General features: G+C 40.0%; 1 protein-coding gene across 5 annotated transcripts in view; it reads right to left on the bottom strand.

Moving 5' to 3' along the window:
* ATP2B2 (ATPase plasma membrane Ca2+ transporting 2) overlaps positions 1-17,845 on the bottom strand; it is a 411,315-nt gene that overhangs the window by 303,951 nt on the left and 89,519 nt on the right. For all 5 annotated transcript variants that reach the window (XM_027738163.2, XM_027738225.2, XM_027737921.2 and 2 more), the window contains exon 2: positions 5,503-5,554. The gene's annotated coding sequence lies outside the window, so the exon portion shown is untranslated. The remainder of the gene's footprint in view (positions 1-5,502; positions 5,555-17,845) is intronic.

The following is a 17,845-nucleotide window of genomic DNA, read 5'->3' as shown; positions in this document are numbered from 1 at the left end:
CTCCATCCTCACACTTCAGAAATGCTGCTTATTTTTCAGAAAGTGGCACAATAAACTGAGAGCCCCCAAGCCTGTAAGTGCAGAAGCAGGGCTTCCAACTCACCAGCAGTGATACTTATGGTTTATAAACTAAGTCATGTCTTGTCAGTGGTTTTAGAGTTTGACACCAACACCTCAAGAAATAGACGTTTTGTTACAAAGACAGTATTTTACCAGTGAAATACAGTCAGCTTATGTTTGTCAGAGTGATAAAAGAATCAACTAATTCAAACCTCCACGAAGCAAAATACCCTCCTCGAATTCTACACTTGAGGAGTTTGTACAAGCACAAGCTATTCAGAAGCAATGTTTAGCTTTCCAAGTTATCCATCATTCCTTCATCTCTGCTGATCCATTTATCAGCCACATCCAGGATCTTACACTTGCTCAGAAACACCAAATAAAAACATGAGAAAGTTTTTGGTTTATGTTACTACCACAGTAATTTGGATAATGTTTAGCGCAGCCCTCCAGCCTTCCCAAGGACCAACTGATGGGATTCAAGCACTTTGAAAGCACATACATGTTGTCTAAAATATTTTCACATGCTTTTAGATATAGCAATTCTGTATTTAAACAAGCAGAAAAAGGGAACATTGGAGATGGGTGTTAATTACTCCTATTTACAGGCTTCTTTTGGCAGTTTTCCATATTGCTTAAAATTGAAGTTGTAACTTATTTTCAGTGATTCAAAAATCAAGGCAAGAGAGAGAAATTCATCAGAAAAACGAGAGGCTACTTTTCCAGAGATATAAAACAAAATACAGCTTACATGTCTCATGCATCAGGTTTTGGATCTATCCTTTATCTTCTGAAGGCAAACGTGATGATCAATCTACCAAAATCCTAAAATAGTTACCCAAATCCCTCCTCTTAATCTTCAGCTGTTCAAGGATTCTACAATTTTCAAATGAACTCTTAAGCACTGGACATTTTGGTTTTTCAAGTGTTCAGTGTTAATGGCATGAAAATATCACTCCAAATGTTTAAAAGGGATTTCAAAGCTTGACCCAAGCTGATAACCCAGATTTTCATTTCTGGATATTGAAGATAAAATGGTTGAGGACTTATAGAGAGAAGAAACCAGTTTTACAGCAGCATTTTAAGTTGTGATAAAATTCCTAAATATAAATGCCCAAAGTTCATGTGGTAGAGTGTTCATTGGGTATTTTTTTAAAGCGAGACACAAGGAATGATCTTCAAAATTCACAAGAATTTAAGAAATAAGTAAGTTATATTTAACCTCTACACAAGAGGCAGTTTAGTATTTAGAAAGATCCTAAGGAAGATCTCATTCTCATCAGATCATCTTTCTTCAGCTTTGGAAGAAGTGTTAACTCTCATCCTTCTCCATCTTCTGATAGGCTTTAGGAAAGGAAAGGAAATAATTTGACCTCTTGAAGAGAAGGAAAAGCCAACTGGGAAGGTCATGTCTAGAGAGAGATCACTGCTCCATATTCCACATCCAAGTTAGGGGGCCTCAGTCCAGTCTGTCAGGGCCAAACCTGACAACTACCAGAGAGGTTTACTGTGAACTGAGACAAAGAAAAAGTATTCTTGGTACAACCTTATGGAGGTTCCTTATGGAACCTTTTTTTTTTTCCTGCAGTGAAAGGAGGGAAAAGTTGATCTAAAAAATACCAGATCATTTGCAAATAGATTCAGAAAGAAGAAAAAATTATATCAATATGCCCAACACTCCCCACATTGAGTGAACTTGCTTAGAAATGAAAAGCATTTTGAAAAGTGAAAAGTGATGCTAAAAGCATCACTTTAAGGTGCTTTTAAACACCTACATGGGTACTTGTCACCATATTGCAACCAGAACTTTCTGAAAAGCTGCCTATTGAACACTTTCACTGACAAGTTCCAGTTGAGATCAAATCCCATGTCCACATTGCACACAGTACCAGAGAGAATAATGCACTGCAGAGGGGCTGTTCTCAGTCCACATTAATAAAATAATTAAATGGGAGTTCAATCAGTCAATCGTTTGGAGTAGAAAAACTTTTGAATAATGAACCCCAAAATTACTTTTTTCTGACTTAGATCAATACTAAACTTATCTCTTTGTTGAGGATTTATGCCATTTAGAACTGCTGGTGCCAACAGGTGGGAGCAACCACCACGAGGCAGAAGGGCAGTAGCTGGATACAGGATTCGAGGGCAGAGCCCAGATACTTTCACAGGGAATGATAAATACTTTATTATTATTATTATTTTATTTACCAGACACTGCTGTGTGCCTTGGCAAAGCCTGTGGATCTCTGAAAGCAGTTTGTGGCACTGTGCACGACCACCACAGACACTTCCCAAGACAGGGATGTCACAAGGAGACAAGGAGGGAACTGTCTCACCAAACCCAGCTTTGCATTGAATGCCTTCTTTAATGGAAGCTGAAAGCACACTGCTCAAGATGATAATTAAAAAAACAGAAACCAAACAGTTAAAGTCTGTCTGATTAATTGCTCTACTTGGCTAATTTGATAAGCTCTCAGTCAGTTTTCCATGCCTCCTCCATCGGCTTGATCTGTGCTGTAAATTAATTTAATTAGGAACACCTGCAATCAAAAGCCCCATCTCTGCAAAGTTAGACAAGTCTTATTTACACCCAGCATTTTTTTAAAGGTCGGTTATAAACCCCTTCTTGCCACAAGAGGCCTTTCTGGGGTAGAAGGAAGGAACATAACAAGGGTTGTGTGCAGCAGAGGAACCACTCCCTGCACTCAGCAGGGCTTCATTCCCACTGCATTCAGCAGCATAAACTGCCTCCTTCTAGAGAATTCTGATCAAAATGACATTACAGCAGGCAAAAGATGACAAACAAGTCGCAGTAATTGCAGTCTCCAAACCATGCTAATCAGATCAGCCATCGGTGAGGAGGGGAGTGACAATGCCTGGCTCCATGCAGCTGCCAGGGGGACCTGCTCAGTGGGTTTGTACCAACACCAGAAGCTGCAAACTGATAAAACTATTTTGAAAAGTTCAAAGTCATCCAGAGTGAACATATGCTAGATAACAAAAGATTAACTGTGTGTTTATGCATCTAGATGTATGACTTACCATTCAATCCCAACTGAAAAGCCACTTATATTTGCACCAGCTCTTCATACAGGACAGAGCTCTTTGCCATTAAACTACAAGCACAAAAGTTGTGCTGCAACAGTTTCAAAAGCATGAACTGTAAACTGATATGCTTTTTTAAAACTAATTGTACTGATAGTTTTAATTGATCCTTCTGATTGCTACTTTATCCTAATTTATTTTTGTGAATATAAATTAGAAACCAAAGGAAGCTCCAAACAATTTTATCTATGAAGATTTTTTGGACTGTATATGCAATCCCCTTTCAAAAAGTATTTTGTGTGCAGAAGTTTTAATGCTCTGTTTTAATGATAATTTTCTGCCTCTCAAAACAATTAAAGGGAGATTGGACATCATAAAATGATTATTTCCATCAAAATCAGAAAAAGTTATAGTTCAATTCATCTGGGGTTTTGTGCTAGCTTTAGTAAAATGTGTTTTGAAAAGTAAGACAGACAATAATACCGTCAGGCTTGCCTGACTCAAAAACAATTTGCATTAGTAAACTTTAAGCCCTTGAGATGACAACAGATTCTTGGATTTGTTGTAAAAAATATTTTAGCTAAACAATGCCAAGCTTGGGGCCTTATGCAGTGATTGTGTTAAGGAAAATTATGAACCTCTGCTTCAGAGAACATCTACAAAGCTTGCAGAGGATTCCTGCTAGAATGAAAGGCACCTCTATCACACCTCAGAGCACAAAATATTGGTCTGGTACTTCAAAACTGAGAATATAAGAAAATAAAATTATTAATGGAGCCATTAACTGTCTCTCTGGGGCTCTCAGATTAATTTAATTCTCAGAGTAAGTGCTCAGATCCTCACAGCCTTTCCAAACCTCCAGCAGAACTGCTCCAAATATCACTGTGTTGTACAGGAGAGAATGGAAAAAATTCATGCATTACATGGGAAAGCTGCTGGAATGCAGGAAAAGTGTAAAAAACATCACCAAAAAAAAAAAAGGAAACGAAGCTTTGGCATTAAAAGACCTGACAGATGTTAAGCTTTTGTTCTTGCACCAACTCTCTTATTCCAGAGTGATGAGTAATTAAGTGTAATGTGCAATTGAGAAAGGGCTTGTCCTTGGTCATGATCTACAAAGATGCCCATAAACCCTCCCCATGGGCTGTTCAAGGCCCTGCAAACCAAACGAGTCCCACTGGGAAGTGGGAACGATGCTTAAAATGCCAACGAGTATCCTGGGATTAAACATTCTCGTTCAGGAAGCAGCAGCACGTTTATGAATCTGACTGGACTCTCAGAAACACCAATAAGCTTAATTGAAGAGGAACATTGATTACCCTGACAGCTCAATAAGGCACATTTTCCATGGATCACTGAACTTCGGTGAACTAGGGAAGAAGATTAAAGGACTGTGTGTCCCTCAAAGCCTTGGCCACTCCTCTGACACCCCTAATGCCATCAGTCAGGGAAAGCTGTTTATTATCTTCTGATCTCAGAGGTAGAGGTCACCAAGCAGCTCAAACATCATTGGGCAGGTAAGGGAGAATTTGAGAGAATAAAAAAAAAAAGCTAAAAAAAAAAAAAAAAAAAAAAAAAAAGGAAAAAAAAAAAGGGCTGGAGAGAGACAGTGGAACTCCATGAGGATTCCAGCTACTTCCAGTAAAGAGCATAAGGGAAAATAATTAATTCAAAAATATGTATCAGTAAACCCAGAAATACAGAAGAGAAGGTGTTTTCTACTTAACCACTCAGAAAAGAGCAGAACATAGTAGGAAACCATTTGATAAATGTGAGGCTTAATTCCAAAAGCTGGTTTACTCTCGTATCATAATAAAAGTGATAATTTGCTAATATTTGGAGGAGAAGGGAAAAAGAAGGAACATGTGCTGCTTCAGAGGAGCACGGGAGCTTATTTTGCCTATATAAAATGAGTTTCTGAAATATTTTTAACTGAGTTATTTTAAGAAGTGCCAAAAAGTTGGCAGCCATGGAGAACTAGTTAGCATAGATAAAGAGCCTGAAGACATGGAGCCTGGATAAAACGGGATTCACTGGACCCCAAGCTGGGCCTTTTGTGTTACTGTTTGTATATCTTGTCATCTGGGGACCTGTCCTGAATTAAGGTGCCACTGCATTGCTTAAAACTACAGAATTATCTCTCCTGTCCTGTGCTGTCTGCAATTTGTAACAACCACTGAGATTTGGAGGCCATCACCCGGTCCTTCAGGGATTCTTAAAACTCAGTTTGCTCTGGATGTTGTACAAAACATGTTGGAGATGTTGGAGATTTGTCACCGGTTCAGCAGAAAACACAGAGACTAAATTCATGTCCATGTGTTTACGTTCATTTCAAATGACTGACTGACAAAACAGCAGAACATCCCCTGGAATATAAAAAGATGGGATAAGGCTTACCATGAACATAGCGCAGAGTGAGACACAATCTTCATGCCACAGCATGCAAGACCTAGGAAAAATAAAAAAAAACAACAGTTTACATTTTGGAAATATAAATTCTGACTGAATATAATGAATGTAAAGTCAAAGAAATAAAGTAGTCCAGCCATTTAATACATCTGAGTTTATTTATATCCAAATGGTTTTATTGCACAATTAATAAAATTAAGCTCATCTCTTCTGTATTACTCCCGACAGGAAACTTAAAAGTGAGTCTTAAAAAAATAAAAACATAACACACCCTCAAAAAGTAAAATCTAACACACTTTCCAATATAACTGAAGCATTAAAAATTGTCTAAATCCAGAAAAATCTGAATAATAATGCACACAAAAGCTATTACAGTTATTGTCACTTATAATTATTTTGTAGTAGCACTCAGGTCTGTAAGTCTTAAACAGAACTAATAAACTCAATATTCCCTAGAATCAAATATTTTGAAAGGGATATGTTTACTAAATAAATATATGCATGAATCAGGGCACCTGAAAGTTTTACTCTGCTACTCTTGGAGATGAAAACAAACGTCTCTTCCAAGAATTACATCAAAACAAACACACAGGTACCTCTCTGCTTCAAAAACCTGATGACAGGATTAAATTTACAACAGAGAGTCTATTTAAAAGCCTTCTGGAGATGATTTTAAGTAAGCAGAGACTTAAGAGTGTGTGGAGTGTATTTGTCAAGATGCAACTTGCCAAGCAATCGGGGTTGTTAACCAGCATCTCCCCGTGCCCAGGGAATGGACCCCCTAAGCTGGGAGATTTCTGCAGGAACACACAGTGACAGCCCTCTAAGAGCTTCAGGACAGAGATATTCAACAGCAGTTCCTCTCCCAGCTTCTAAAAGCACTTTGGAATGCAACAGAGTGAATCCTAAAGGGAATGTGCATTATGTCATTAACAGCCAAAAAGCCATTCTGTGAGTCACCCAGTTTTACTGTGAACACCATGCAACTGCTCAGGCCAGGAATTAAAAGGACAAAAGGACAATGGCTCTTCTTTGAGAGGCAAAGCTAAGTTAGGAGGTGACACATCAAGAATTAAATTGAAATCTGGGGGGGGGAAGCCTAACCCACTTGACAGAAGTGTCACGGAATCTAATTACTACAAGTGACAAAAATGTCGTTTTTTCATCCTGTGCTCACAGAAATACTTAGAGTAGTTCCAAGACAAACATGTTGTTCCACCACCTGGGCTACCAACATCAGTTTAGCACATTTATCCCAGAGATTTCCCACTGTGGAAATCCCTGAAAACATCCTAAAACTAGAGTTCTATCATTTTGAATTGCACACAGAGAACTGGAGCTAAACCAAAGGAAGTCCACCTTCTCCATAAACTGGCAATGCAATCCAGGCACTGGATACCATTCCTGATTATTTGCAGGGAACTCCAAGACTCAAACTGCAAATCAGGAGAAACATTAGAGGAAAATACCCAAACACAAGAGCTTTAAAGTACAGCAAGTCAAAACAATTTTGCCAGCAGAGATGAAAATGATGAAAAGTAAATTCAATGAGTGAGAAGGCGACTCCCAGGGCAGTGACGGGAATACTTGGCTGTGTCCTGTCCACAGTTCCAACACCTACTGTGGGAGGCTTAGATTGCAAAAAGTGTCTTTCTGCCCAGCAGGACAAGGATGTCATTAAACCTCCTGCCTCCATTTGCCTCAGCAGTAAAGTTCTCCCACTTCTACAAGACCGGTTTTGAGTACAAATTCAGGACAAAATAAAGGTGCCTAAATACTGGGGTGATAAATTAAAGTGAATGTCTAATCAGTATTCTCAGTATGTTTCTCTGACTCTATAAAGACTCGACACTTTCAGACTGGGAAGGATAAAACCATAGGCCAGCAGTAATCAGAGCTACTTTTAAAATGCATTGTTGCTTTGATCAGGGATTACTGAAGGCTCCACCAGACCAGTATTTATTTATTCTTTGAACTGGCATTCCCAGACTTTTAGAAAATTTTAATTGTCAGAGGTACTGCATATTGCTGTAAAAACTCCCTGTGAAGGAGTTTGATCTAGGAAAGCCAGTCACTCATGAAAAAAATTACATTCATACAAAATTTATCATTAAATAGAAACCTTTGTGGTTCATTCATTTCCCTAAACAGCTTAAACCCTTGCTGGAGCAGAAATTCACTGTGCCTGCAAATCAGACATTTGCTGCAGTTGGCTGAAAATATGAATAACCATAAAGAAATTGATAATCAAAGAATTTGCTAGAGAAAATAAAAACTAAAAAGAAAAGTTTATTGATTTTTAAGACTGTTTTTGCCGAGGAAAAGCTTTCACTTTCCCAAGTCAAACTGAAGATGGAACTATAGAGAAACTGCTATGAGTTGCCATTTATTCTATATCCTAAAAATCTGGGATTGTTGCAGAGGTGGCAATGGCAGACTCTTCATCAACAACCAGTTTGTAACAAGAAAGCAAATGGATTCTGTTTGGGGTGTAAGGGCATGAGAGAAACTCGAAGTATTAAAAGGAGTCTTCTAAAAGTGGCAGTGGGGGGGAAAAGTTCTTTTGGTCCTCTGTCAGTCACCTCTGGGATGTTCAACTGTTGCCAAAAGTTCTGAGAACTTTTCGTTTTCTTTAAAGACAAATTCACAGATACTTCTCTTTACATTTTGGGCTGCTTAAAGGGCTTTAACACATCAGCCAGAGCAGTTAAAGTCTACTCCAAGAGCTGTAACCCCACCAGGTGTTTCCACACAACCACAACCCGTCACTACTTCTTACAAATTATACAAGAACAGAACTACAACAGCTCCAAGATCAGTCTGAGGGTGATTAAAGACTGGTTGCAGCCACTCAGACAAGTGAAATCTGTAAAACACTGCATGGTGCCTTAGAAGACCCTGAGCTGTCCAAGTTTGTGCAGTCACTGTCCCTCACCTCACCTAGAGTCGGTTTTTTCATCCTGCTACACCATGGAGTTGTTTTTTGTTCGATGGGTTCTTGTTTGTTTGCTTTACCTTTTAACCCCTGAATGCTCCAGCAAACAAAGAAGGCGTGCAACTGTTTTATCACCTCTTAAAAACTCACGTGTGACGTCGCAGTCGAATTTTCTGAGTCAATGCTGTACTGCTAAAATCATTATCATTTACCCAGTATTCTGTGGCAATTAGGAACAGCACTCAATAGGTTTATTTTTAGTAAGAGCACCTCATTCACACATTTTGCAGCGCTGCACGGGGATCACTGATCTCTATGCATGACTGCAGTGATAAAATCTGGCAACACTCTCTAATAACTGTTTAAACTGTTCTAGGCGTGTACTTCGAGCAATATACAATTATTCCAGCACCTAAAAAGAGCTTTTCCACTTGCGGTATTTTCCACTACTCAGTATGTGCACCCTTGTAATCAGATGGTTAAGATTTTCCATTATTTCCTTCATTTTGTTTACTCCTTTTCAGCCACTGGACAAAGGTGTCCCTGCCCACGGCAGGGGTTGGAATTAGATGATCTTCAAGGTCCCTTCCAGCCCAAATCGTTCTGTGATTCTTTGTAGCTCACAAAAAATGGCTTAAATGGAATTTGCAAAGGCTAGACTGAGGGGTTCTTATCTTGATGCACAAATCCATGAGGATCAGGCTGAAAATTATGTTTTTCCATCAACACAGGTATATAGAGAATGGTCACCATAAGAACTAAAATTTAACAAAATTATAAAGATAACATCGGTTTTTGGCACGACACCAAACAAAGACAAAATTAGATCTGACCAAGCTACACAATGAAGTTGCATTTCAATTTACAACAATTTCCAGTAGCAGGTCCACTGCAGCACCACTGGAGTTCTTTCTGCTTCCTCTCTAAATGTTCTTGAATGCTGCTTCTATACAGCAACACCTCTTAAGATAAAAGAAATTGAATTTATTGAAGTCATCATGGATGTAGATTTTGAATCAAGCATAACACTGTTGTTTATATAAAGGGTGACAGAGCTTTGGGTGAAGCAGGGATAAAGAAAAGCTGTGTTAGGATGTGTCTGGGAGGAAATGAGTCCTGTTGACCTGTGCATCCACCTTGTGCAGTTGAAGAGAGCTCAAAACTCCACTCGGCTCTTGTATGCTAGGACAGAGTTTACTGATGCTTGAAGATGAATGAAACTCTGGAACAGAGAGCATCACATGCCATTTGTCTGGAGTGGAAATTTTAGCAGAAAATACATACAGTATGAGGTCAAGGCACTAGCAAAAAGCCCATAATGAACTACCATCTGCAACTGAAGCTGGTGGAGAAATGAAATCACAACATTTGAGAATCAGGGAGGGCAAGAGGAGAAATTACACTGATATTTGGAAAACACATTACACCACTGAAGGAGGAGAAATTACTGCTTTTTTAATTAAATGTTTATTGTGAGGGGTTTGTCTTCCCCTTATCACCCCCCTGCAGTGATACAGATCTCTACCACACAGACCTTCCGCTGCTGCCACCTTCCACGAGTGCAGCACTATTCCAAGGTTAGCTTACATTGTAAAATTCATCTCATTCCTCTTAGAAATCCCCGGGATTTCAGTATTTGTAATTACAGCATTAGAAAACAAAACTGACAGCACCATGAGAGCTCAGGATGTCAAACAGGCAGCAAAACCTGTGGCACAGGTGGATCTGGCACACCCACTGTCATCGCTCAGCGGGTGACAAACTGCAAAAGCAACAAGAGATGGGTTTCCTTGTTCTGTTAAATGAGTCAAAGACGTTCCTCTAAAGAGCTTCTTCTCCATCTCTCAGACAAGACCTCGCTAGAAATGCAAGCTGCAAACACTGGCAGCACTCTAATTTTGAAACATGCAGAGCTTGTGCTTCCTTTACCAGCCCGGAGAAGACAAGTCTGAGGGGAGACCTCATTGCAGTTACAACTTCCTCGTGAGGGGAAGGGCAGGGACAGGCACTGATCTCTTATCTCTGGTGATAGGACCCGAGGGAACGGCCTGGAGTGTCAGAGGAGGTTTAGGTTGGATATCAGAAAAAGGTTTGTCCCCCAGAGGGTGGTTGGGCACTGAAGAGGCTCCCTAGAGAAATATTCACAGCACCAAAGCTGACAGAGCTCAAGGAGCGTTTGGATGACACCCTCAGGCACACGGTGTGACTCTTGGGGATGGTCCTGCACAGGACTAAAGGTTGGGTTCAACGTTTGTGGGTTCCCTCCAACTCAGCAGATTCTGTGATTCTGTGAAATACTGACATAAAAACAAAAGTGACATTCCTGGCACCTTGAGCCAGAACAGGGTTGTAGGCACCAAGCAGACAAGACTGCTGTACTTGGCCATGAAAGTTAGAGATGCATTAGTTAAAATAATCTCATTTGTTCTGCTTGGAGATCTGAGATGACTGATCCTCTCACTGCATCAGTGACCTGAGCTGTTGGGAAGGAGAAGACAGCAGAGCTGAGGGTAGAAGTGTCCCTGTGCAATGTCACAGCCACATCTGGCAGTGACTGTGCTCAGTGGGACAGAAGAGTCTTGACTGAGACATCACAATGTGCTGCAGACTTCCTTGGGGATGCTTTGTCAATGGAAGTGTTCTTCTGCTGGATGGAAGGGAAAAATGCTTGGGGTTGGGTTTGGGCTTGGGGGTTTTTTGGGTGTTTTTTTCCCTTTTTCTGTATTTCTTTACCTTGTCTTTATCTTCAAGGCACAGAGTCAGAATGATAAAAAAAGGCATTCAACACATAAGAAACTAATTCTAACTTCAATCCTCAGTACATTTATGTATGCAAGTATTCCATCCAAAGACTATTTTCTATGTTAAGTTAACAAACATGAATTAACAACTTTACCCAAATCATACAACAGATCATGATGAATTTGATGTTAAAATTCCTTTCAGTGTAGTGTGATTTGTATGTTGGCTTATACTAAATTGGGTATGGTTAGTAGTTTAAGACATTGTTCTGTATTATGCATTTTATTCTAAGGCCATCTACTGTAGATTTAAAACAGGGGGAAAAAAAAATCATGTAGGGGTCTTTCAAGTAGTAAACATCTCTGTTCCCCAGAGGTATTCAGTCTTAAAATAAATAATGAAACAGGGATTTAAGATTTTAACTGCTGGAATCAAAGCCATACATTTCAAAAGACTCAAGGTGACGTCCGACCTTCATTTGCCTGAACGTTGTTCATATCCCAGGAGATCAGACTTCTGTTCTTCTGAGATTGTTTTGGTTATAAAAACATTTACTAGCTCAAAAGGCACAGTAATATCTTTACCTCAGTCATATTAGACATATATTTTCTAAATATTCCATTTTACTTCTAACAAATGGGGCTGGATTTGTAGCAGAACTCAAACAAAATCAAAGAAAATGAAACAATTATGACCCAGTTTATTCACAAACTCCTTCACTGTTTCTATTTGCCAGCACTTCATAAACTGCAGTTATTATTAATTCCTTTAATAATTTGGCTTGCTGACTCTAGAAGATTATCTGGTCTAGAAGAATCCCAAAATAATAAAAATTATATGATATTACAGAGCTTTACAGCTGTATTCAATGTAGATACACAAATGTTTTCTCCCAGAGATCAGTTCAGTGATCCAATAATACTTCTAGACAGTTTAAGGCTGTACAATAAACACCCTATAAAAACTGCTTCAAAAAGAAATCAGATTCAACTCTTATAAAATCTGAAAAAAAAAAAAGTAAATTGTATTTGAAAGATGAGGGGGGTTATTAGGAAAGAAAACCATCTTTTCTTTTTTCTGAAAGCACAAGTCAGGGACGAACAAAATGCTGTTTTTCCGGCATTCCCGTCTAGCAATCCCCTATTTCTTAGGCATGTGAGGCTTCCTGGGTGCTGCCTGGGTGCCAAGGTGGCACTCAGCCAGCAAACAGCCCAGGATCCAGCCCTGGCACGGCCACCTGCACACAGAAAGGGAATCAGATGGAGCACCCACATGGCACCAGCTCCGCCGTCACCTCTGCTGCTGTGCCAGCGTGGGCACAGCCACACCACATGTCTCCTCAGGCTGCAGCAAACCTGCTCCAAGCTGCCCCAGAACCACAGAATATGCTCAGTTGGAAGGGACCCACAAGGATCATCGAGTCCAACTGTGTGCCAAAAGAAGAAAACAGAATTTGTAACGTTCTCGGGGGAAGAAACGACCTGACCATGGGCTACAAATGAGACAGCCAGACAAAAGACACATCCCTGCAGAGCACAAGGAAATGGGTTTGCTGTGCCCTGTGTTAGCAAACAGCACCACAGCACAGCCTGTCAGTGGGGGACAAGCAAAAGCACAGAGCAAACAACTTGACTTAGCAAAAAATGCAGGTTGCTCACCCATCTCAACAAATGACAGGTTTAACGAGCAGAGCCACCCAACAGCATTAAATAAAACTGGTCATGGGGAAGAGGAGCCCATCCTTCTCCCTCAGTGGTCTTAAACTCATCAGCAAGGAACAGTTCCATTATCCCAGCCCTGTGGACAAGCTGCTCCTTTGTTTCATCTCATTTACAATCCTCCAAAATCTTTGGATAGAACAGCAGTGCCATGCCAAAGTCCAAATTACTCTTCCCCCTTGCAGGCATTAGGAAAAAGCAGATATTCCCCTCCACTTCCTGTCTGTACACTGGTCTGTCACATTGGTACTTTTGAGCTGTACTTCCTTAACTGTCTAATGAACATGGACTCATTCTCTCCTTTCTAATTTCTTAATATATGCAAATGTACTACAAAAATTTCCAAGGCATTTAATTAAAACTGGATATCAATTTCTCATTAGAAATCTCTGCAGCAGTTCTGGGAGTCTCAGCCTCCTCTCTGTGATTTTGTTAAAAGAAAAAAGAAAAATCCATGTAAGTGGTCAAGGAATCGTAAAAATTTGTACTGTATGAATGTAATTTTTATTTTTATTCATGAAGAAATATTTTTAAAGACTCTGTTCAGTGACAGAGGATTTAAAACGGTGTTATGCAATAACTAGTTCAACAGCTTCCCCCACCATGTGCTTTTCTCTGCATGTACATTTTTTTTGAAGTTATTTCTAAGGCAATAACTCGATATCAAAAGTTTAATTTCAGACTGTGACAGATGACAAATATCTTCTCCCTATTTAAGTGCTCCCCCCACAGTGCTATTCTGGTCTGTGCAGAATATAAATGACCAACTGAAGGGAAAAGAAGAAAAAAAGGCAAAAGCATTTTTCAAGGTTTTTCATTAAAATCCACATTTAGGAAAGAATTAATATGAGGGGGGAAAGAAGGTCCCCTCCCCAAATGATGCTGATTAAAGCAAATTTCTTCAGAGGTTTCAAAGATTTGCTTAGCAATACATCACTCTCTTGTCCCCTCCCAAGGCAGAAAATATGCATTGAGAATTTGGTAGCTACATTTATTGTAAATACACTGCAACAGAGGAATGCTGCCAGACTGCTCCATGGACACAGGAAGGAAAATTCCTGCAGTCTTCTTCCAGTGTAAAGGACTGCACTAAGTTTAACCCAACAGTTCAGCGTGTGCTTAAATGCTGAACTTGGCCATATCTCCAAAACTCACAGTGCTGCAAGTCCTCATGCAAGAAAGACGAATCAATCTTAAACCCAAAGTGCCTGGTAGGAATGTTAACCTTTTTAGTAATGCAAAGAAACAGGTTTAAGCCCTTGCTCTACTTGCTGTTACAGCAGAATTTCACAAGGCCATCCGTGATTTTGCCTGCAAGGGCCACACCATCAGGGAGTTTGGGTCATGTTATTATTTTTCAAGTATTCAAGAACAAGAATTTTCTTTTTTTGTGCTTCCTTCTGCTTCTTCATCACCTGAATATCACTGGGAATATTCTGAGCTGATGCACACAGGAAAATAACTTCATTCAAGAGAATGAAGTTCTCTCAACCACTAGAGAAAGCCACTCACACACTTCAAGTCAAGCCTAAGAAGCAAAAGGGCTGCCATTCTGTTCTCCTCTTGTTTGGGTGGCTGGCAGAGCGTGCATCCTGTGCTATAAAGGTCATATCCACAGGCCAGGCCTGCCAAGGGATAACCTGCAGCTTAGCTAAACATCTTCTCACAGGAAAGAGCTATAAAACACAAAGGATGAGATTTGCCAGGCAGGCAGATCCCAACCAGGAGCAGCCCACTGGGAGTTTAGAGAACGAGAAGCACCCCCAGCATTTCACAAAGTGCTTTAACACACCTGCTCTTTATTTTACTCATGGGCATGGCTTGGGGGACGGGTACAATGCCTGTCTGGGGGGCACAGCACTGTGCCATGGGAAGGGCTGAGCTCAAGTCCCAGCAAAAGCCCAGACAGGCCTGTTTGAAAGTCATTTGTACCCAATAACTGAACTGAATTACTGCTGGATCCAGAGGTGGCTCAGTCAGTCACCTGCACTGACCATCCCACTTGCATTCCAGACAGAAAGGAGGATTTTCATAATAGGTTGATTCATCACACTGAGATGCCTCTCTGGACCATAAGTTTAGGATCACTGAAGAAGTGATTAAAAGAGTCCCTAGGAAGTCATTTGAGCACTCCTTAGGTGCATCCTAACATTCAGGATTTGAGAGAGGATTAGGATTTAAGGCAGGATTTACACCTCCCTGGTTAAACTGCATTTCTGACAAAGTTTTACCAGTAAAATTTATTTTATTAATTTATTTTATTAAATTATTTCCTCTGTTAAAGTCTTCCAAAGCAGCAGAAAAGTATGGTGACAACATTTCCAGGAAAGAAGATTTATGCAAAGATACTTTCCAACATTTTCTCAAACCGAGTTCAGGGTAGCTGTGATAACTGCTTTTTCCAAACCACACACAATTACTATTCATTACAAATTGTTATTACACATGCTACAATTTGAACTATTGCGAGATATCTTGCCACTTGTAGTCCCACTCTTACAGAGATTTCAAAAAAAAAAAAGTAAAAAGAAACAGGATTTGCACCAAATAAATTGCTGTCTATAGACATGAAGAAACATTGGACACTCAAGACTGCTGATGTGTTAGAACTCTTCCAGAAATGAAATGAATCACACAGTTATATCCCAATTCCATCACAGCAACCTGCAGATAATGAATTCTGCTGGCCCAAGGAGTGTTATCCTTCTATCCCATGGTATAAATACAGGGACTGTCAGACACACAGGCAGCTCCAAAACAGCTCTCAATTGTGTGCTGGCTGATTCTGACCCTCTAGTTCAAGGAGAAAAAAAGAACCTCCCCCCTTTGAAGGGAAGCCTCACTGCTGCACTCAGCCAATTATGAACGTGGATTCTGTCATGGAGTTTATAAGCAGACGCAGAATTACCAGGGAAGTAAACAAATATTACAGGAAAAGCCTATGGGGCTGTCAAACTGTCTGGCTTCAACAACCACCTCAGGGTTCCTGGATTTATTAGAATTTAAACAGCTTCCTTAACATTTCTTATTGACTGTTGTTTTCTCCCTTTCTAAAGAAAGAGTTCCTGAGTTTTCTTGATACAGGTCAGAAAACCAGTGCAGATATAAGGAAATGAGCCTAATGAATCATCCCTAGCCCCAACCACAAGAATTCTACTTAGATGTCACCATCTTTCCTTCTCTTCTTTCTTTCTTTCTCTCCCTTCTTTTTTCTCTCTTGATGTCATCAACAAAAAATTTTAGTCAGAGTGGACTGAAAACTGCCTAATGGAGTTCCAAGGTAGTATAGGTAGAATTATTCTAGCCTAATTTAAAATAATTCTTACAAGGAATAGGACTATAATCCTGAAAGGTGATATTTGCTATTGTAGAAAGATATGAAAAAATTTGCAGAAGATGAGCTATATCTGAATCCTTCCTCTGATCCTGCAGCTTTAGAGCAGCTGTTTTCTCAACAGCAACAACAATATTAAACAAGGTATGTGAATAATGGCAGGACCATAACGACAATTTGCAAAAATTTTGTATATCTTCATACTAAACCATTATGTCTGACACAGCTTCCTCTGTAAACTGGTCTAGTGTCCTTTTTTACAGGCATAGTATGCTTTACCTCTTTATTAATGCCTGTGACTCGAAGCAGCAATCAGTTAAACTTCCTTTGATTAACTAACATACAGAAATCATTGTCATGGCACATATAGAAGTAGTTCAAGATGAAATCTTTTAATTCGAAAGCAGACAACAGGGCATTTTATCAATTCAAATCTAATGAGAAGCCAGTGAAAAAATTCCTTGTGATTGACAGGTAACTCCATTCCTAAACTCTTCCTTTTACCATCTGTGGATGGACTCTTGAAAGAATGCTTACAAGAGCTATCAGGAGGAATATTGTTTTGTTTCCAGGATTTTAAGATGCCTCAAACTATTCTCTGTAAGATCACTGGAGCACACCACCAAATACTTCTTTTAAAACCAAAGTGGTTGTAATCTCTCTTCTGTTAAAGGCACAACAGTGGTCTTTGAGCACAGCACGAAGGAAAAGCATCTTGAAACATTTCTTAGCTCTCAAGGCTTCTCCTGCACAGCTTTCCCCCACACTATTGTCACAAAAAGGCACCGCTGACGGCTCTTCAGGCTCCAGCAGGAAGCCACCCACACACAGATCCAGAAAAACTCTGCCTTGATAAACCAGCTTCTCCCAGCCAGGCCTCGACGTCTCCCCTCTTCCTACGGCACCTCAGTGCCGGCAGGATCCCCCTCTGGATCCTCTGGAGACTCCCCAGCTCCCACAGAAAGCCCTTTGCAGCCCCAGTGCTGCTGCCAGCCCCTTATCCACAGCATCCAGGGGCAGAGCAGCACCTTCCAAACCCTTCCAGCTCCTCTCTCTGCCCTCAAAACACGTTCTGCTCCCGGGAGGTGTTTTCCACACGTGTTCCGAGAGGCCAAAACTGGGCCAACTGTGCTGCTTCCCCTCACTGGGGGCAGGTTTTATGGGGTTTTTTTGTTATATTGCCAAAGGAAAGACAAACAGGGGCACAACCAAGTTCATTCCTCAGGGCAGTAGCATAAAGGATGACCATGCTGGCTTAGTTTCCCAATAATAACCTTATCTCAAGGTACCCGTCCATCACCATCATTTTCACAACCATTAGAGCACATTTCATCTTAAATTTTTTCTGATTTTTTTTTTTTTACCTCTGTAAAATTTGTAGGTTTAAAAAAAAAAAATCCCTTATTATAGAGATTTTTGGTCTAACTGACTCTGTTTCTGTGCAGGGGAAACAACACTAGTTTAGAGTACATAGTACATAAACTATTGTTCGAGATAATCTCTAAGCACATGAACGAGTACTTGAGGAAATACAGACATAAAACTAGACTGTTTTAAATGTTATAACTCTGTAATATATTTGTCTTCCTGTTCTGATAAAGT

This window comes from Pipra filicauda, unplaced genomic scaffold (assembly GCF_003945595.2).
Source record: "Pipra filicauda isolate LSUMZ 115617 unplaced genomic scaffold, ASM394559v2 scaffold102_size2360937_pilon, whole genome shotgun sequence".
In the NCBI taxonomy this organism is placed as follows: Eukaryota; Metazoa; Chordata; class Aves; order Passeriformes; family Pipridae; genus Pipra; species Pipra filicauda.
Note: the sequence above shows the minus strand (reverse complement) of the source record. Positions and strands in the feature narration are given on the sequence as shown.